This window comes from Lagenorhynchus albirostris, chromosome 16 (genome assembly GCF_949774975.1).
Source record: "Lagenorhynchus albirostris chromosome 16, mLagAlb1.1, whole genome shotgun sequence".
Lineage (NCBI taxonomy): Eukaryota > Metazoa > Chordata > Mammalia > Artiodactyla > Delphinidae > Lagenorhynchus > Lagenorhynchus albirostris.
The window spans coordinates 39,287,567-39,308,931 of NC_083110.1; the positions used below are offsets into that span (position 1 = coordinate 39,287,567).

Below are 21,365 nucleotides of genomic sequence, written 5' to 3' on the forward strand. Positions count from 1 at the left end.
CTTCAGTGATCACTTCGTTATTAAGTAGTGTATTGTTTAGCCTCCATGTGTTTGTATTTTTTACAGATCTTTTCCTGTAATTGATATCTAGTCTCATAGCATTGTGGTCGGAAAAGATACTTGATACAATTTCAATTTTCTTAAATTTACCAAGGCTTGATTTGTGACCCAAGATATGATCTATCCTGGAGAATGTTCCACGAGCACTTGAGAAAAATGTGTATTCTGTTGTTTTTGGATGGAATGTCCTATAAATATCAATTAAGTCCATCTTGTTTAATGTATCATTTAAAGCTTGTGTTTCCTTGTTTATTTTCATTTTGGATGATCTGTCCATTGGTGAAAGTGGGGTATTAAAGTCCCCTACTATGAATGTGTTACTGTCGATTTCCCCTTTTATGGCTGTTAGTATTTGCCTTATGTATTGAGGTGCTCCTATGTTGGGGGCATAAATATTTACAGTTGTTATATCTTCTTCTTGGATTGATCCCTTGATCATTATGTAGTGTCCTTCTTTGTCTCTTCTAATAGTCTTTATTTTAAAGTCTATTTTGTCTGATATGAGAATTGCTACTCCAGCTTTCTTTTGGTTTCCATTTGCATGAAATACCTTTTTCCATCCCCTTACTTTCAGTCTGTATGTGTCTCTAGGTCTGAAGTGGGTGTCTTGTAGATAGCAAATATATGCATCTTGTTTTTGTATCCATTCAGCCAATCTATGTCTTTTGGTGGGAGCATTTAGTCCATTTACATTTAAGGTAATTATCGATATGTATGTTCCCATTCCCATTTTCTTAATTGTTTTGGGTTCGTTATTGTAGGTCTTTTCCTTCTTTTGTGTTTCTTGCCTAGAGAAGTTCCTTTAGCAGTTGTTGTAGAGCTGGTTTGGTGGTGCTGAACTCTCTCAGCTTTTGCTTGTCTGTAAAGGTTTTAATTTCTCCATCAAATCTGAATGAGATCCTTGCTGGGTAGAGTAATCTTGGTTGCAGGTTTTTCTCCTTCATCACTTTCAATATGTCCTGCCACTCCCTTCTGGCTTGCAGAGTTTCTGCTAAAGATCAGCTGTTAACCTTATGGGGATTCCCTTGTGTGTTATTTGTTGTTTTTCCCTGCTGTTTTTAATATGCTTTCATTGTATTTAATTTTTGACAGTTTGATTAATATGTGTCTTGGCGTATTTCTCCTTGGATTTATCCTGTATGGGACTCTCTGTGCTTCCTGGACTTGATTAACTATTTCCTTTCCCATATTAGGGAAGTTTTCAACTATAATCTCTTCAAATATTTTCTCAGTCCCTTTCTTTTTCTCTTCTTCTTCTGGAACCCCTATAATTCGAATGTTGGTGCGTTTAATGTTGTCCCAGAGGTCTCTGAGACTGTCCTCAGTTCTTTTCATTCTTTTTTCTTTATTCTGCTCTGCATTAGTTATTTCCACTATTTTATCTTCCAGGTCACTTATCCGTTCTTCTGCCTCAGTTATTCTGCTATTGATCCCATCTAGAGTATTTTTCATTTCATTTATTGTGTTGTTCATCATTGTTTGTTTCATCTTTAGTTCTTCTAGGTCCTTGTTAAATGTTTCTTGCATTTTGTCTATTCTATTTCCAAGATTTTGGATCATCTTTACTATCATTACTCTGAATTCTTTTTCAGGTAGACTGCCTATTTCCTCCTCATTTGTTAGGTCTGGTGGGTTTTTATCTTGCTCCTTCATCTGCTGTGTGTTTTTCTGTCTTTTCATTTTGCTTATCTTACTGTGTTTGGGGTCTCCTTTTTGCAGGCTGAAGGTTCGTAGTTCCTGTTGTTTTTTGTGTCTGTCCCCAGTGGCTAAGGTTGGTTCAGTGGGTTGTGCAGGCTTCCTGGTGGAGGGTACTAGTGCCTGTGTTCTGGTGGATGAGGCTGGATCTTGTCTTTCTGGTGGACAGGTCCACGTCTGGTGGTGTGTTTTGGGGTGTCTGTAGACTTATTATGATTTTGGGCAGCCTCTCTGCTAATGGGTGGGGTTGTGTTCCTGTCTTGCTAGTTGTTTGGCATAGGATGTCCAGCACTGTAGCTTGCCGGTCGTTGAGTGAAGCTGGGTGCTGGCGTTGAGATGGAGATCTCTGGGAGATTTTCGCTGTTTGATATTATGTGCAGCTGGGAGGCCTCTTGTGGACCAGTGTCCTGAAGTTGGCTCTCCCACCTCAGAGGCACAGCACTAACTCCCGGCTGCAGCACCAAGAGCCTTTCATCCACACGGCTCCTTAATTTGGGATGATTCGTTGTCTATTCATGTATTCCACAGATGCAGGGTTCATCAAGTTGATTGTGGAGCTTTAATCCGCTGCTTCTGAGGCTGCTGGGAGAGATTTCCCTTTCTCTTCTTTGTTCTCACAGCTCCCAGGGGCTCAGCTTTGGATTTGGCCCCGCCTGTGCGTGTAGGTCGCTGGAGGGCGTCTGTTCTTTGCTCAGACAGGACGGGGTTAAAGGAGCCGCTGATTTGGAGGCTCTGGCTCACTCAGGCCGGGGCGGAGGGAGGGGCGTGGAGTACGGGGCGGGCCTGCGGTGGCAGAGGCCGGCGTGACGTTGCGTCAGCCTGAGGCGCGCCGTGCGTTCTCCCGGGGGGGTTGTCCCTGGATCCCGGGACCCTGGCAAAGGCGGGCTGCACAGGCTCCCCGGAAGCGGGGTGTGGATAGTGACCTGTGCGCGCACACAGGCTTCTTGGTGGCGGCAGCAGCGGCCTTAGCATCTCATGTCTGTCTCTGGGGTCCGCACTTTTAGCCGCGGCTCGCGCCTGTCTCTGGAGCTCCTTTAAGCAGCGTTCTTAATCCTCTCTCCTCGCGTACCAGGAAATAAAGAGGGAAGAAAAAGTCTCTTGCCTCCTCGGCAGGTCCAGACTTCTCCCCGGACTCCCTCCCGGCTAGCTGCGGTGCACTAACGCCCTGCAGGCTGTGTTCACGCCGCCAACCCCAGTCCTCTCCCGGCGCTCTGACTGAAGCCGGAGCCTCAGCTCCCAGCCCCGCCCGCCCCGGCGGGTGAGCAGACAAGCCTCTCGGCTGGTGAGTGCCGGTCGGCCCTGATCCTCTGTGCTGGAATCTCTCCGCTTTGCCCTCCGCACCCCTGTTGCTGTGCTCTCCTCCGCGGCTCCGGAGCTCCCCCACTCCGCCACCCGCAGTCTCCGCCCGCGAAGGGGCTTCCTAGTGTGTGGACATTTTTCCTCCTTCACAGCTCCCTCCCGCTGGTGCAGGACCCGTCCCTATCCTTTTGTCTCTGTTTATTTTTTTCTTTTGCCCTAACCAGGTACGTGGGGGGTTTCTTGCCTTTTGGAAGGTCTGAGGTCTTCTGCCAGCGTTCAGTAGGTGTTCTGTAGGAGTTGTTCCACGTGTAGATGTATTTCTGGTGTATCTGTGGGGAGGAAAGTGATCTCCGCGTCTTACTCTTCCGCCATCTTCCCGGAAGTCCTCCAGAAAGTATTTCTCTTTTCATTATTGAGTTGTATGTCTTCATACTTCCTGATAAGGGGCTGGATATTTTGTTGCTTTGGTGGGTTGTCTTTTCACTTTTTTATGGTTATATTTGAAGCACCAAAGTTTTTAATTTTGAGCAAGCCCAATATATATATATATATATATATATTTGTTTTTCTTTTGTTGCTTGTGATTTTAGAACCATATCTAAAAGAGTGTTGCCTATGCTAAAGTCACAAAATTTTACTCCTATGTTTTCTTCTAAGAAATTTGTCATTTGAGTTTTCATTTAGACCTATGATCCATTCTGCTAATTTTTATGTATGGTGTGATATGGGGATACAAATGCATTCTTTTGCATATGAATATCCAGTTGTCCTGAAACCATTTGTTAAAAAGAAGATTCTTTCTCCATTGAATTGTCTTGGCATCTTGGTAAAAAGTGAATTCACCATAAATGTAAGGGTTTATTTCTGGACTTTCAATTTTATTCCATTGACCAATATGTGTGTCTTTTGTCAGTGCCACACCGTCTTGATTACTGTAACTTTATAGTAAGTTTTGAATTGGGAAGTGTGAATCTGCCCTTGTTCTTTATTTTTCAAGAATGTTTTGGCTATTTTGTGTTATTGCATTTTCATATAAATTATAGGATCAACTTGTCAATTTCCGCAAAAAATAAAAGCAAGCTGGGATTTTGATAGGGATTGCACTGAAGCTGTAGATCAACTTGGGGAATATTGTTATCTTAACAATATTAAGTCCTCTAAACAAGGAACTGGGATATAATTCAATTTATCTAAATCTTTTCTAATTTATTTTAATAGTTTTGTAGTTTTCACTGCACTTTATTTTGTTAAATTTATTCCTGAATATTTTGTACTTTTATTGAAGAAAGCTGTATATATGTATATATGGTTTTTGATCTCTCCAACTTTATTAGGGTATAACTGACAAATAAAAATGGCATATATTTGAGGTGTGCAACATCAGGTTTTGATGTATAAATACATTGTGACATGCTTACTGCAATCAAGCAAGTTAACACATCCATCACTTCACATAGTTACCTTTTCTTTTTTTTGGCTTGGCAAGAACACTTAAGATCTACTCTATTAGCAAATTTCAAGTATACAAAAGAGTATTATTAACTATAGTCATCATGCTGTACATTAGATATCCAGAACTTGTTCATCTTGTAACTGAAAGTTTGTACCCTTTGACCAACCTGTCCTGATTTTCCCTACCTCCGCCCCTGGTAACCACTGCTCTACCCTATGGCTTTGAGTTTGAGTTTTTAAGATTCCACATAGAAGTGAGATCGTACAGTATTTGCTTTCTGTGTCTGGCTTATTTTACTTAGCGTGATGTCCTCCAGTTTCATCCATGTTGTCACAACTGGCAGGATTTCCTTTTTTATGGCTGAATAGTATTCCTTTGTGTGTGTGTGTGTGTGTGTGTGTGTGTGTGTATACACACACACATATACATATGTACACATATATACATCACATATATATCACATTTTCTTCATTCATCAAAACTTAGGTTGTTTCCATATCTTGCTATTGTGAGCAATGCTTCAGTGAATATTGGAGTGCATAACTCTTCAAGATCCTGATTTCATTTCCTCTGGATATGCACAGAGGTGGGATTGCTGGATCATATGGTAGTTCTATTTTTAATTTTTTGAGGAACCTCCATACTGTTTTCCATAGTTGCTACACCAATTTACATACCAGCAATATACAAGAGTTCCCTTTACTCCACATCCTGACCGTTGCTTGTTATCTCTTGTCTTTTTGTTAATACTCCTAACAGGTGTGAGGTGGTATCTCACTGTGGTTTTGATTTGCATTTCTCTGGTCATTAGTGATGTTGAGCACCTTTTTGTGTACCTGTTGGCCATTTGCTAACCTTCTTTGGAAAAATGTCTATTCAGACCTTTGCCTGTTTTCAAATTGAATTTTTTTTTTCTTGCTGTTGAGTTATATGAGTTCCTTTTTCCTTGTATAGTTTGGAGGTTAACCCCTTATCAGATATATGGTTTGCAAATATTTTCTCCCATCCAGTAGGTTGTCATTTCATTTTGTTAATTGTTTCCTTTGCTGTGAAGAAGCTTTTTGGTTTGATGTAGTCCTACTTTATTTTTACCTTTGTTGCCCTGCGCTCTTGGTGTCATCCAGAAATTATTGCCAAGACCAATGTTAGGGAAATTTTCCCCTATGTTTTCTTCTAGGAGTTTTGTGGCTTCAGGTCTTACATTTAAGTATTTTATCCATTTTGAGTTGATTTTGCATATGGTGTAAGATAAGGATCTGATTTCATTCTGTTGCTTGTGGATATCCAGTTTTCCCAACATAATTTATTGAAGAGACTATTCTTTCCCCATTGTGTATTCTTTGCACCCTTTTCATAGGTTACTTGACCATATATATGTGGGTTTATTTCTGAACTCTCTTTTTGTTCCGTTGGTCTATGCGTCTGTTTTTATGTCAGTACCATACTGTTTTGATTACTATAACTTTGTAATATAATTTGACATCCAAAAGTGTGATGCCTCCATCTTTGCTCTTCTTTCTCAAGATTGCTTTGGCTATTCATGGTACCATATGAATTTTTTTTTTACACCTTTATTGGAGTATAATTGCTTTACAATGGTGTGTTAGTTTCTGCTTTATAACAAAGTGAATAACTTATACATATACATATGTTCCCATATCTCTTCCCTCTGTGTCTCCCTCCCTCCCACCCTCCCCATCCCACCCCTCTAGGTGGTCACAAAGCACCGAGCTGATCTCCCTGTGCTATGCGGCTGCTTCCCACTAGCTATCTATTTTACGTTTTGTAGTGTATATATGTCCATGCCTCTCTCTCGCTTTGTCACAGTTTACCCTTCCCCCTCCCTATAGCCTCAAGTCCATTCTCTAGTAAGTCGTGTCTTTATTCCTGTTTTACCCCTAGGTTCTTCATGACATTTATTTTTCTTAAATGCCATATATATGTGTTAGCATACGGTATTTGTCTCTCTCTTTCTGACTTACTTCACTCTGTATGACAGACTCTAGGTCTATCCACCTCATTACAAATAGCTCAATTTCGTTTCTTTTTATGGCTGAGTAATATTCCATTGTATATATGTGCCACATCTTCTTTATCCATTCATCCGATGATGGACACTTAGGTTGTTTCCATCTCCTGGCTATTGTAAATAGAGCTGAAATGAACATTTTGGTACATGACTGTTTTTGAGTCATGGTTTTCTTTTTGAATTATGGTTTTCTCAGTGTATATGCCCAGTAGTGGTATTGCTGGGTCATAGGGTAGTTCTAGTTTTAGTTTTTAATGAACCTCCATACTGTTCTCCATAGTAGGTGTACCAATTCACATTCCCACCAGCAGTGCAAGAGTGTTCCCTTTTCTCCACACCCTCTCCAGAATTTATTGTTTCTAGATTTTTTGATGATGGCCATTCTGACCGGTGTGAGATGATATCTCATTGTAGTTTTGATTTGCATTTCTCTAATGATTAATGATGTTGAGCATTCTTTCATGTGTTTGTTGGCAATCTGTATGTCTTCTTTGGAGAAATGTCTATTTAGGTCTTCTGCCCATTTTTGGATTGGGTTGTTCGTTTTTTTGTTATTAAGCTGCATGAGCTGCTTGTAAATTTTGGAGATTAATCCTTTATCAGTTGCTTCATTTGCAAATATTTTCTCCCATTCTGAGTGTTGTCTTTTGGTCTTGTTTATGGTTTCCTTTGCTGTGCAGAAGCTTTTCAGTTTCATTAGGTCCCATTTGTTTATTTTTGTTTTTATTTCCATTTCTCTAGGAGGTGGATCAAAAAGGATCTTGCTGTGATTTATGTCATAGAGTGTCCTGCCTATGTTTTCCTCTAAGAGTTTGATAGTTTCTGGCCTTACATTTAGGTCTTTAATCCATTTTGAGCTTATTTTTGTGTATGGTATTAGGGAGTGTTGTAATCTCATACTTTTACATGTAGCTGTTAGTTTTCCCAGCACCACTTATTGAAGAGGCTGTCCTTTCTCCACTGTGCATTCCTGCCTCCTTTATCAAAGATAAGGTGACCATATGTGCATGGGTTTATCTCTGGGCTTTCTATCCTGTTCCATTGATCTATATTTCTGTTTTTGTGCCAGTACCATACTGTCTTGATTACTGTAGTTTTGTAGTATAGTCTGAAGTCAGGGAGCCTGGTTTCTCCAGCTCCATTTTTCGTTCTCAAGATTGCTTTGCTATTCGGGGTCTTTTGTGTTTCCATACAAATTGTGAAATTTTTTGTTCTCGTTCTGTGAAAAATGCCACTGGTATTTTGATAGGGATTGCATTGAATCATTAGATTGCTTTGGGTAGTAGAGTCATTTTCACAATGTTGATTCTTCCAATCCAAGAACATGATATATCTCTCCATCTATTTATATCATCTTTAATTTCTTTTATCAGTGTCTTATAATTTTCTGCATACAGGTCTTTTGTCTCCTTAGGTAGGTTTATTCCTAGATATTTTATTCTTGTTTTATTGTTGCAATGGTAAATGGGAGTGTTTTTTTGATTTCACTTTCAGATTTTTCATCATTAGTGTATAGGAATGCCAGAGATTTCTGTGCATTAATATTGTATCCTGCTACTTTACCAAATTCATTGATTAGCTCTAGTAGTTTTCTGGTAGCATCTTTAGGATTCTCTATGTATAGTAGCATATCATCTGCTTTACTCCTTCTTGGATTCCTTTTATTTCCTTTTCTTCTCTGATTGCTATGGCTAGGACTTCCAAAACTATGTTGAATAATAGTGGTGAGAGTGGACATCCTTGTCTCATTCCTGATCTTAGAGGAAATGCTTTCAGTTTTTCACCATTGAGAATGATGTTTGTTGTGGGTGAGTCGTATATGGCCTTTATCATGTTGAGGTAGGTTCCCTCTATGCCCACTTTCTGGAGAGTTTTTATCATAAATTGGTGTTGAATTTTGTCAAAAGCTTTTTCTGCATCTATTGAGATGATCATATGGTTTTTATTCTTCAATTTGTTAATATGGTGTATCACATTGATTGATTTGCGTATATTGAAGAATCCTTGCATCCCTGAGATAAATCCCACTTGATCGTGGTGTATGATCCTTTTAATGTGCTGTTGGATTCTGTTGGCTAGTATTTTGTTGAGGATTTTTGCATCTATATTCATCAGTGATATTGGTCTGTAATTTTCTTTTTTTGTAGTATCTTTGTCTGGTTTTGGTATCAGGGTGATGGTGGCCTCATAGAATGAGTTTGGGAGTGTTCCTTCCTCTGCAAATTTTTGGAAGAGTTTGAGAAAGATGGGTGTTAGCTCTTCTCTAAATGTTTGATAGAATTCACCTGTGAAGCCATCTGGTCCTGGACTTTTGTTTGCTGGAAGATTTTAAATCACGGTTTCAATTTCATTACTTGTGATTGGTCTGTTCATATTTTCTGTTTCTTCCTGGTTCAGTCTTGGAAGGTTATACCTTTCTAAGAATTTGTCCATTTCTTCCAGGTTGTCTGTTTTATTGGCATAGAGTTGCTTGTAGTAGTCTCTTAGGATGCTGTATTTCTGTGGTGTCTTTTGTAACTTCTTTTTCATTTCTAATTTTATTGATTTGAGTCCTCTCTCTCTTTTTCTTGGTGAGTCTGGCTAATGGTTTATCAATTTTATTTATCTTCTCAAAGAACCAGCTTTTAGTTTTATTAATCTTTGCTATTGTTTTCTTTGTTTCTATTTCATTTATTTCTGCTCTGATCTTTATGATTTCTTTTCTTCCGCTAACTTTGGGTTTTGTTTGTTCTTCTTTCTCTAGTTCCTTTAGGTGTAAGGTCAGATTGTTTACTTGAGATTTTTCTTGTTTCTTGGGGTAGGCTTGTATAGCTATAAACTTCCTTCTTAGAAATCCTTTTGGTGCATCCCATAGGTTTTGGATCCTCGAGTTTTCATTGTCATTTTTCTCTAGGTATTTTTTGATTTCCTCTTTGATTTCTTCAGTGATCTCTTGGTTATTTAGTAACGTATTGTTTGGCCTCCATGTGTTTTTGTTTGTAATTTGTTGTAATTTTGTAATTCATTTTTAATCTCATAGCGTTGTGATCAGAAAAGATGCTTGATATGATTTCAATTTTCTTAAATTTACTGAGGCTTGATTTGTGACCCAAGATGTGATCTATCCTGGAGAATGTTCCGTGCGCACTTGAGAAGAAAGTGTAATCTGCTGTTTTTGGATGGAATATCCTATAAATATCAATTAAATCTATCTGGTCTATTGTGTGATTTAAAGCTTCTGTTTCCTTATTTATTTTCATTTTGGATGATCTATCCATTGGTGTAAGTGAGGTGTTAAACTCCCCCACTATTATTGTGTTACTGTTGATTTCCTCTTTTATGGCTGTTAGCAGTTGCCTTATGTATTGAGGTGCTCCTATGTTGGGTGCATATATATTTGTAATTGTTATATCTTCTTCTTGGATTGATCCTTTGATCATTATGTAGTGTCCTTCCTTGTCTCTTGTAACATTCTTTATTTTAAAGTCTATTTTATCTGATATGAGTATAAGTACTCCTTCTTTTGATTTCCATTTGCATGGAATATCTTTTTCCATCCCCTCACTTTCAGTCTGTATGTGTCCCTAGGTCTGAAGTGGGTCTCTTGTAGACAGCATATATATAGGTCTTGTTTTTGTATCCATTCAGCAAGCCTGTGTCTTTTGGTTGCTGCATTTAATCCATTCACGTTTAAGGTAATTATCAATATGTAGGTTCCTATGACCATTTTCTTAATTGTTTTGGGTTTGTTTTTGTAGGTCCTTTTCTTCTCTTGTGTTTCCCACTTAGAGAAGTTCCTTTAGCATTTGTTGTAGAGCTGGTTTGGTGGTGCTGAATTCTCTTAGCTTTTGCTTGTCTGTAAAGCTTTTGATTTCTCCATCATATCTGAATGAGATCCTTTCTGGGTAGAGTAATCTGGGTTGTAGGTTCTTCCCTTTTATCACTTTAAGTATATCATGCCACTCCCTTATGGCTTGTAGAGTTTCTGCTGAAAAATCAGCTGTTAACCTTATGGGAGTTCCCTTGTATGTTATTTGTCATTTTTCCCTTGCTGCTTTCAATAATTTTTCTTTGTCTTTAATTTTTGCCAATTTGATTACTATGTGTCTTGGTGTGTTTCTCCTTGGGTTTATCCTGTATGGGACTCACTGTGCTTCCTGGACTTGGGTGGCTATTTCCTTTCCCATGTTAGGGAAGTTTTCCACTATAATCTCTTCAAATATTTTCTCTGGTTCTTTCTCTCTCTCTTCTCCTTCTGGGACCCCTATAATGCGAATGTTGTTGCGTTTAATGTTGTTCCCCAGGTCTGTTAGGCTGTCTTCATTTCTTTTCATTCCTTTTTCTTTATTCTGTTCCGCAGCAGTGAATTCCACAATTCTGTCTTCCAGGTCACTTATCCGTTCTTCTTCCTCATTTATTCTGCTATTGATTCCTTCTAGTGTAGTTTTCATTTCAGTTATTGTATTGTTCATCTCTGTTTGTTTGTTCTTTAATTCTTCTAGGTCTTTGTTAAGCATTTCTTGCATCTTCTCGATCTTTGCCTCCATTCTTTTCCCGAGGTCCTGGATCATCTTCACTATCATTATTCTGAATTCTTTTCCTGGAAGGTTGCCTATCTCCACTTCATTTAGTTGTTTTTCTGGGGTTTTATCTTGTTCCTTCATCTGGTACATAGCCCTCTGCCTTTTTATCTTGTCTGTCTTTCTGTGAATGTGGTTTTTGTTCCACAGGCTGCAGGATTGTACTTCTTGCTTCTGCTGTCTTGCCTCTGGTGGATGAGGCTATCTAAGAGGCTTGTGCAAGTTTCCTGATGGGAGGGACTGGTGGTGGGTAGAGCTGGGTGTTGCTCTGGTGGGCAGAGCTCAGTAAAACTTTAATCCACTTGACTGCTGATGGGTGGGGCTGGGTTCCCTCCCTGTTGGTTGTTTGGCCTGAGGCAACCCAACACTGGAGCCTACCTGGGCTCTTTGATGGGGCTAATGGCAGACTCTGGGAGGGCTCACACCACAGAGTACTTCCCAGAACTTCTGCTGCCAGTGTCCTTGTCCCCACGGTGAGCCACAGCCACCCCCCTCCTCTGCAGGAGACCCTCCAACACTAGCAGGTAGGTCTGGTTCAGTCTCCCCTGGGGTCACTGCTCCTTCCCCTGGGTCCTGATGCACACACTACTTTGTGTGTGCCCTCCAAGAGTGGAGTCTCTGTTTCCCCCAGTCCTGTCGAAGTCCTGCAATCAAATCCCACTGGGCTTCAAAGTCTGATTCTCTAGGAATTCCTCCTCCCGTTGCTGGATCCCCTGGTTGGGAAGCCTGACGTGGGGCTCAGAACCTTCACTCCAGTGGGTGGACTTCTGTGGTATAAGTGTTCTTCAGTCTGTGAGTCACCCACCCAGCAGTTATGCGATTTGAGTTTACTACGATTGTGCCCCTCCTACCGTCTCATTGTGGCTTCTCCTTTGTGTTTGGATGTGGGGTATCTTTTTTGGTGAGTTCCAGTGTCTTCCTGTAGATGATTGCCCAGCAGCTAGTTGTGATTCTGGTGTTCTCACAAGAGGGGGTGAGAGCATGTCCTTCTACTCCACCATCTTGGTTCCTCTTCTGCCCCCCAGTCACTCATTCTTAAAAGCTCCTCTGCCCCACTCATCATATGGCCAACTCATTATTATCTTTTGGGCCTTAAGATTCTGGTCACCAATTCTGATGTGTGGGAGGGTTCCCCACACCACCAAACAATTCTCAGACACCAGCTAGATGTGGTACAGTTCAACTTGATTCTGACAGTATCAACCTGGAGATCTGAAGAATTTCTTAAAGGTGACCACTGGCCCCAAAGAAATCTTCTACTCCTAGTATCTTACCCCAGGTGTTTCCTCTGGAGCCAATTAGACTTCAAAAATAGTTTCTGATTCTAACGAAAACTGTTGTTTCTGTTTTTCCCTTTTCTTCTCAGTAACTCTCAAGGTGAAATGTATAGGATCATTCACTTTGTTTTAGCAGCTTTATTGAGGTATAATTGATATATAAAAACTGCACATATTTAATGCGTACAGTTTGATGAGTATGACGTGCAATCACTACTTTGTTTTGAATGTAGAAATTTCAACTTTAAACCCTGGACTATGCATTTAGAAAAATGCCTGCGATTTCTCACTGTTCCTTTACTTTGTTCTCAAATCAACTGTGATGATTTAGCTCTAAAAGTTACACAGCATTGCAAGAAGGCAATGCTACCCTCCCATTGTTTCAGAATACAACTGGGTGGACAAATCCTCCATGTTTAACTGGACTAAAAAATTGATTCTCTTTATTATGGCAAATAAAAATGATAGAAGCAAGTTATGAGTGTATAACTGAATCTTTGGGATTGAAGAAAAACATATTGTTTGCTATTGTAGATGGAAGCTGAGAGTACAATTTGATATTGATTTAAAAGGGATGAGTTGTTCATCCCTTTTAACTGGATGGTTCTTCATCCAGTATTCTCATTGTCATTCATCAGAAGCAGAATGATTTGGGGCATGAAATTCAAGAATTTCATGAACCATAGGCTGACTGTGGCATTGGCACATAGGTTGGTAGAAACCAAATCTAATCGCTTCTAATGGGATTCTGACACACAAAAAAAACATGTTGAAGCCCTCAGTGGTCTCAGAGACTATGCAATCAATAGAGCTTTGAAAACTACCGCTAATGACTCAGTATGATCACTAATAGATTTTCTTTCTTTTTTAAAAAGTATTTATTTATTTTTAGCTGCGTTGGGTCTTAGTTGTGGCACATGGAATCTTTTGTTTCAGCACTCAGGCTCTTTGTTGTGGCGAGCAGGCTTCTCTCTAGTTGTGGCGCATGAGCTTAGTTGCCCCATGGCATGTGGGACCTTAGTTCCCCGACTAGGGATGGAACCCACATCTCCTGCATTGGAAGGCGGATTCTTAACCACTGGACCACCAGAGAGGTCCCTGATCACTAATAGGTTTTCAACATGCCATGAAGAACATATGTTGTGTTATTCATCTTGGTTTCTTATAATTTTATATTTTCTATATTTTGTAATGGATTAAAAAATGAAATACTTAGACAGGTATCGAGTGTTTAACAGAGCATTACTCATTTAACAAAGCAGAAATATGAGACTTGATTTGTATCCTTAGAAAACTGATAACCCAATTAAGAAGACCCTAGTACCCATGCTGGTGAATATAAAAAGAAAAGGCATGAAGGGGGCTGCACTGCACGGTGTGGTATAACGGTGCTGTGGATGCACAGAGATGTGTGTAATGTGGAAAGAGCCCTGAGCTGGGGGGAAGAAGATATGGGTTCATATCCAGGCTCTTTCAGAGCACTCAATCCATTTGAGCTCTAGTTTCTTTCTAAATATGATGAGGACAATAAATCAACCTAGAGATGCAGCCAAGACTGAATGAGAGAACTGAAGACAATGATGTCAAGTGCTATGCAGGTTTAAGATGTTGCTATTGGTGAGTGATCACTGAGGATAGGAGCAGCCAAGGAAGCTGAGAGGTCACAGCTCCTCACCCCTGCCTGGCTCAGAGTGATGTTTGCAGTGGTTAACTGGAAAGGGTAAGTGGGGGCTAAATAGCATGTGACCACACAGAAAGAGGCCTCTGGGACCGCTGTGGATTTGACTGTAAAAATGACCTAGTGAGAAGAATCAACTGGGCTGGGTAAATGAGAAATCATTCAGTGGCCCCTGATTTAAAGTAGATCCCGTTAATCTCAGGAAGCCTCAGGCTCCTGAGTGACACCATCCCTACTCAGGAAAGGCCAAAAAAGGGAGTTCCCTGACAGAGATGGATCATCAACCTTTCCTTAGTCCTAGATTCTCTCCCAGCTCCCAAAGCCCATCTTCTTTCAGACCCAATGTTCTTTTTCTTTTTCCTGCTCTTCAAATTCAATCAGGTCCATTTTTTTCAGATCACTTCTTCTCTTTCCCGTTCAGTTGAGTCCCCTGTCTTGGGCTCTGTTCATCTTATCCATCTGAACTCTATCTAAGCAGTTGGTCCTCTCTCTGTAGCCCTTTTGGTCCAGGTAGATCATCCCTCCCTGCTGAGTGTTGCCTTGCTTGGAGTTTGCCTTCTCAGAACAAATGCATTCTTTTCCTTAAACTGACCTGGAAACTGAGATTTTGGGTTTTTTGGTGGGAACTGGCACCAATGTGCCTCCCTTAGTTGAGACACAGAAGAAGCTCTTGCTTTCCCATAATGTTATCTTTTAAAATTAGTCCTCGTGATTTGATGCAGACAGACTCATGACCTTGTGTGCATTCAGCAGGCAGCACTTTTCTATGACTTCACATTATCAATTCTTTGAAGAGCCATAGAGAGGAACTGATAGAACTTTCACTTCTATTTCTCTGCTTTTTGTCTTTGATAATAAGTATCAATTTTTTGTTCTCGTTCTGTGAAAAATGCCACTGGTATTTTGATAGGGATTGCATTGAATCTGTAGATTGCTTTGGGTAGAAGAGTCATTTTCACAATGTTGATTCTTCCAAGTGAAGAACATGGTATATCTCTCCATCTGTTTGTATCATCTTTAATTTCTTTTATCAGTGTCTTGTAGTTTTCTACATACAGGTCTTTTGTCTCCTTAGGTAGGTTTATACCTAGGTATTTTATTCTTTTTGTTGCAGTGGTAAATGGGAGTGTTTCCTTAATTTCTCTTTCAGATTTTTCATCATTAGGGTATAGGAATGCCAGAGATTTCTGTGCATTAATTTTGTATCCTGCTACTTTACCAAATTCATTGATTAGCTCTAGTAGTTTTCTGGTAGCGTCTATAGGATTCTCTATGTGTGGTATCATGTCATCTGCAAACAGTGACAGTTTTACTTCTTCTATTCTGATTTGGATTCCTTTTATTTCTTTTTCTTCTCTCATTGCTGTGGCTAAAACTTCCAAAACTATGGTGAATAATAGTGGTGAGAATGGACAACCTTGTCTTTTTCCTGATCTTAGAGGAAATGCTTTCAGTTTTTCACCATTGAGAACCATGTTGGCTGTGGGTTTGTCGTATATGGCCTTTATTATGTTGAGGTAGGTTCCTTCTATGCCTACTCTCTGAAGAGTTTTTTATCACAAATAGGTGTTGAATTTTGTCAAAAGCTTTTTCTGCATCCATTGAGATGATCATATGTTTTTTGTCCTTCAATTTGTTAATATGGTGTATCCCATTGATTGATTTGCGTATACTGAAGAATCCTTGCATTCCTGGGATAAACCCCACTTGATCATGGCGTACGATCCTTTTAATGTGCTGTTGGATTCTGTTTGCTAGTATTTTGTTGAGGATTTTTGCATCTATGTTCATCAGTGATATTGGCTTGTAATTTTCTTTCTTGTGACACCTTTGGCTGGTTTTGGTATCAGGGTGATGGTGGCTTCGTAGAATGAGTTTGGGAGTGTTCCTCCCACTGCTCTATTTTGGAAGAGTTTAAGAAGGATAGGTGTTAGCTGTTCTCTAAATATTTGATAGAATTCGCCTGTGAAGCCATCTGGTCCTGGGCTTTTGTTTCTTGGAAGATTTTTAATCACAGTCTCAATTTCAGTGCTCGTGATTGGTCTGTTTATATTTTCTGTTTCTTCCTGGTTCAGTCTCGGAAGGTTGTGCTTTTCTAAGAATTTGTCCATGTCTTCCAGGTTGTCCATTTTATTGGCATATAGTTGCTTGTAGTAATCTCTCATGATCCTTTATATTTCTGCAGTGTCAGTTGTTACTTCTCCTTTTTCATTTCTAATTCTATTGAGTCTTCTCTCTTTTTTTCTTGATGAGTCTGGCTAATGGTTTATCTATTTTGTTTATCTTCTTAAAGAATCAACTTTTAGTTTTATTGATCTTTGCTATTGTTTCCTTCATTTCTTTTTCATTTATTTCTGATCTGATCTTTATGATTTCTTTCCTTCTGCTAACTTTGGGGTTTTTTTGTTTTTCTTTCTCTAATTACTTTAGGTGTAAGATTAGGTTGTTTATTTGAGATGTTTCGTGTTTCTTGGGGTAGGATTGTATTGCTATAAACTTCCCTCTTGGAACTGCTTTTGCTGCATCCCATAGGTTTTGGGTCATCGTGTTTTGTCATTTGTTTCTAGATATTATGATTTCCTCTTTGATTTCTTCAGTGATCTCTTGGTTATTAAGTGGTGTATTGGTTAGCCTCCATGTGTTTGTATTTCTTACAGATTTTTTCCTGTAACTGATATCTAGTCTCATAGTGTTGTGGTCAGAAAAGATACTTGATATGATTTCAATTTTCTTAAATTTACCAAGGCTTGAATTGAGACCCAAGACATGATCCTGGAGAACATTCTGTGAGCACTTGAGAAGAAAGTGTATTCTGTTGTTTTTGGATGGAATGTCCTATAAATATCAATTAAGTCCATCTTGTTTAATGTATCATGTAAAGCCTGTGTTCCCTTATTTTTTATTTTTATTTATTTATTTATTTTGCGGTACGCAGGCCTCTCACTATTGTGGCCTCTCCCGTTGTGGAGCACAGGCTCCGGACCCACAGGCTCAGCGGCCATGGCTCACGGGCCTAGCCGCTCCACGGCATGTGGGATCTTCCCGGACCAGGGCACGAACCTGTGTCCCCTGCATCGGCAGGCAGACTCTCAACCACTGCACCACCAGGGAAGCCCTGTGTTCCCATATTTATTTTCATTTTGGATGATATGTCCATTGTGAAAGTGGGGTGTTAATATCCGCTACTATGATTGTGTTACTGTCGATTTCCTCTTTTATGGCTGTTAGCATTTGCCTTATGTATTGAGGTGCTCCTATGTTGGGTGCATAAGTATTTATAATTGTTATATCTTCTTCTTGGATTGATCCCTTGATCATTATGTAGTGTCCTTCTTTGTCTCTTGTAATAGTCTTTATTGTAAAGTCTATTTTGTCTTATATGAGAATTGCTACTGCAGCTTTCTTTTGATTTCCATTTGCATGGGATCTTTTTCCATCCCCTCACTTTCAGTCTGTATGTGTCCCTAGGTCTGAAGTGGGTCACTTGTAGACAGCATATATATGGGGCTTATTTTTGTATCCATTCAGCCAGTCTGTCTTTTGGTTGGAGCATTTAATCCATTTACATTTAAGGTAGTTATCGATATGTATGTTTCTATTACCATTTTCTTAATTGTTTTGTGTTTGTTATTGTGGGTCTTTTCCTTCTCGTTTTTCCTGTCTAGAGAAGTTCCTTTAGCATTTGTTGTAAAGCTCATTTGGTGGTGCTGAATTCTCTTAGCTTTTGCTTGTCTGTAAAGGTTTTAATTTCTCTGTCGAATCTGAATGAGTTCCTTGCTGAGTAGAGTAATCTTGGTTGTAGGTTTTTCCCATCTACCACTTTACATATGTCCTGTCACTCCCTTCTGGCTTTCAGAGTTCCTGCTGAAAGATCAGCTGTTTACCTTATGGGGATTCCCTTGTATATTATTTGTTGTTTTTCCCTTGCTGTTTTTAATATTTTTTCTTTGTATTTAATTTTTGATAGTTTGATTAATATGTGTCTTGGCATGTTTTTCTTTGGATTTATGCTGTATGGGACTCCCTGCACCTCCTGGACTTGATTAACTATTTCCTTTCCCATATTAGGGAAGTTTTGAACTATAATCTCTTCAAATATTTTCTCAGTCCCTTTCTTTTTATTTATTTTTTTAATTAAAATTTTTTTTAATTTTTGGCTGCATTGGGTTTTTGTTGTTGCGAGCGGGTTTTTCTAGCGAGTGGGAGCTACTCTTCATTGCACACGGGCTTCTCATTGCAGTGGCTTCTCTTGTTGTGGAGCATGGGCTCTAGGCACACAGGCTTCAGTAGTTGTGGCACTCGGACTCAGTAGTTGTAGCTCACGGGCTCTAGCACACAGGCTCAGTAGTTGTGGCGCATGGGCTTAGTTGCTCCGCGGCATGTGGGATCTTCCCAGACCAGGGCTCGAACCCATGTTCCCTGCATTGGCAGGCGAATTCTCAATCACTGTGCCACCAGGTTAAGTCCCAGTCCCTTTCTTTTTCTCTTCTTCTTCTGGAACCCCTATAATTCAAATGTTGGTGTGTTTAATGTTGTCCCAGAGGTCTCTGGGACTGTCCTCAATTCTTTTCATTCTTTTTTCTTTATTCTGCTCTGCAGTAGTTACTTCCACTATTTTATCTTCCAGGTCACTTATCCGTTCTTCTGCCTCAATTATTCTGCTATTGATTCCTTCTAGAGACTTTTTAATTTCATTATGTTTTTCATCACTTTGTTTGCTCTTCAGTTCTTCTAGGTCCCTGTTAAATGTTTCTTATATTTTCTCCATTCTATTTCCAAGATTTTGGATCATCTTTACTATCATTACTCTAAATTCTTTTTCAGGTAGACTGCCTATTTCCTCTTCATTTGTTTGGTCTAGTGGGTTTTTACCTTGCTCCTTCATCTGCTGTGTGTTTCCCTGTCTTCTCATGATCCTTTGGTTCTTAAGGTACAAATAAATCCAGACTTATGGGAATCTATGCAACCAAGGTAGACTCAGCCAGGGAGTCAGGAGAGCTGAAGGCTGTGTATAGAGTCAACACTCATTCTTATTGTCCCTATTCTTCATGTCTCCTCTCTCTCTGAGGTCAAAGAGGATGGGGTTGTTACTTTTGTTTCTGATAGCCATAAAAGTGGATTCATCTCACATGGTCTAGGATGTGGTAACAAGATTTTAAATAGGGGCATTCAAAAGAACATGGACCTTTTGGTCCTGTTTAACCTTGAGTAAATTACTAGAATTCTCTGTTTATAATAGGAAATATCTATTGGGGTCTGAATTGTTTCCTCCCCAAAGTCATATGGGAAAGCCCTAACCCCCAGTGTGACTGTACTGGTAGATAGGGCCCTTAAGGATGGAATTCAGGTTAAATAAGGTCAGAAGGGTGGGGTCCTAATCTAATAGGACTAGACTGGTATCCTTTTAAGAGACACTAGAGAATGAAATCTCTCTCTCTGCTCCTGTGCATGGAGTGAGGAAAGGCCAAGTGAGAAGGCAGATGTCTGGAACGTAGGAAGATATTCCTCACTGGAAACCATCTCTGCTGGAACCTTGAACATGGGTTTCTGGTCTCCAGAACTGTGAGAAAATAAACATCTGCTGTTTAAGCCACTAAGTCAGATATCTTGTTATGGCAGCCCAAGCAGACTAGTATACATCTAACGTATATAAAGCATCTGGCAAAGAGTGGCACAAATATTGAGTTCCTTCTTCAATATCTTCTACACTTCAGACACAGATATTCAATCTCCCGTTATATTTTTCACCCAGATATTCCAAGCATCTCAAGATCAGCACTTCCTAAAGCAAATTAATCGTCTTCTCCCTCACACCTCCTAGTCACCTAGGCTGGAAACCTCCATCATCTTGTTTCCTCTCTTGCTTGCACCTCAAATCTGATGTGTCTCCAGGCCTGTCCACTGCTACCACAGTATCTCTTACTTCTTTCCTCCCTGCACTCCCTACTCCATAGCCCTGCTTTAAACATTTCTTTCAACTTGGACTATTACAAGAGTACCCTTGACTCTCAGGGACACCAAGTGGTCTCTGTGACCCAGGTGTCTACCTTTCAAATCATAATGAGAAGTCTCTCCAAATTACCAACTTCACATCTCTTCCCAAAAACTTCACTGACTTTTGGAGGATATGGAATTGCTTGGTCACAAAACTGATATATAAAAAAAAGTCTCTTTTAAAGTCTGCCAAGTCCTAAAAATGTTCCAGATATGCTTTTAAGGGGGAAAACACAGAGTTTTGGGTGACTTAAAAGTTGAAAATGACATTAGTTTTCTAAAACCATATAGATTCTATGTGTATTTTATACTTCAAAGAACATAAGAGAAGAATCTGGTCATCACAAAATAATCATCCAATTTAGAGGAGGATGAGGTAAGTGGCCTTCCCAGGTTCCTTCAGACCATGAGAATCTGATTGCTTAGAGTTTGATGGTATTTTATACATCTGTCCTTTCACTACCTATTTAATTCATTCAACAAATGTGTGTGCTATGTGCAAGGCTGAAGAATGAATTATGCAATGAGCAAGGGCTTTCCAAAGAATAGAGAAGACTGAAGAAGAGGGAGAGGGATGGCAGACAGGGAAAGTGACGTTCTAGGTGGGACTCTAGCTAGGTTGCCACGGAAGCTGACAGCCAACCTAAAAACTTTCCAGAACTAAATTCTTACCTCTTTCTCTAACCTTCTTTCTGTACTTCCTTCTTGGCCTTTCTTCATTAAAACTTTCAATTGAATGACTACTATAAGCCAGGAGTTCACTGTCTAGTGAGATGGTTACAATTCAGTTAAAAGAAGAACATCTAAGGAAGGTTCAAAGCCTACTTTCTGGAGGCCTAACTCTCAGAAATATATACTAGTCAAAGCAGAATAAGCAAAGGTACAGAGCAGTTTGGAGTTGATGTCATTAAGTGTGGGACAGGGAATGAAAGGTGACTTGCGCCCCAAGGCAGGAAGTGAAGCTTTGTAGGTCCAGTGAGCCAAGTGGGTCTCTTCTGGGAGATTTTTCTTCTGGCTGGCTATTATTTCTCATTGGATCATCCATTACCTTCTAACCTGTGCTCCAAAAACCTTCATGCATCCCATCTTATTAAACCATTTCACTCTTAATGTTGATATTTAAGGCTCTGCTGGAGGCCCATTCCAGCCTTCTCTCTCACAACTCTTAGATGAAACTGGACTGTCAATAAAGCAGCCACCTGCTGTTCTCTGAGCAGATTCTTCTGTGCTATGCAGCTTCTGCTCCATCATGTACCTCTGCCTCTCACCATACCAGGCTCTCTCCCTCTGCCACCCCCTCCTCCAACACAGACACAGTCAC

General features: G+C 39.8%; 1 long non-coding RNA gene across 1 annotated transcript in view; it reads left to right on the forward strand.

Moving 5' to 3' along the window:
• Positions 1 to 2,917: 2,917 nt before the first annotated feature.
• LOC132507574 (uncharacterized) overlaps positions 2,918 to 21,365 on the forward strand; it is a 30,717-nt gene continuing 12,269 nt past the window's right edge. The window contains exon 1 of the long non-coding RNA XR_009536221.1: positions 2,918 to 3,037. This is a non-coding gene — a long non-coding RNA (uncharacterized LOC132507574). The remainder of the gene's footprint in view (positions 3,038 to 21,365) is intronic.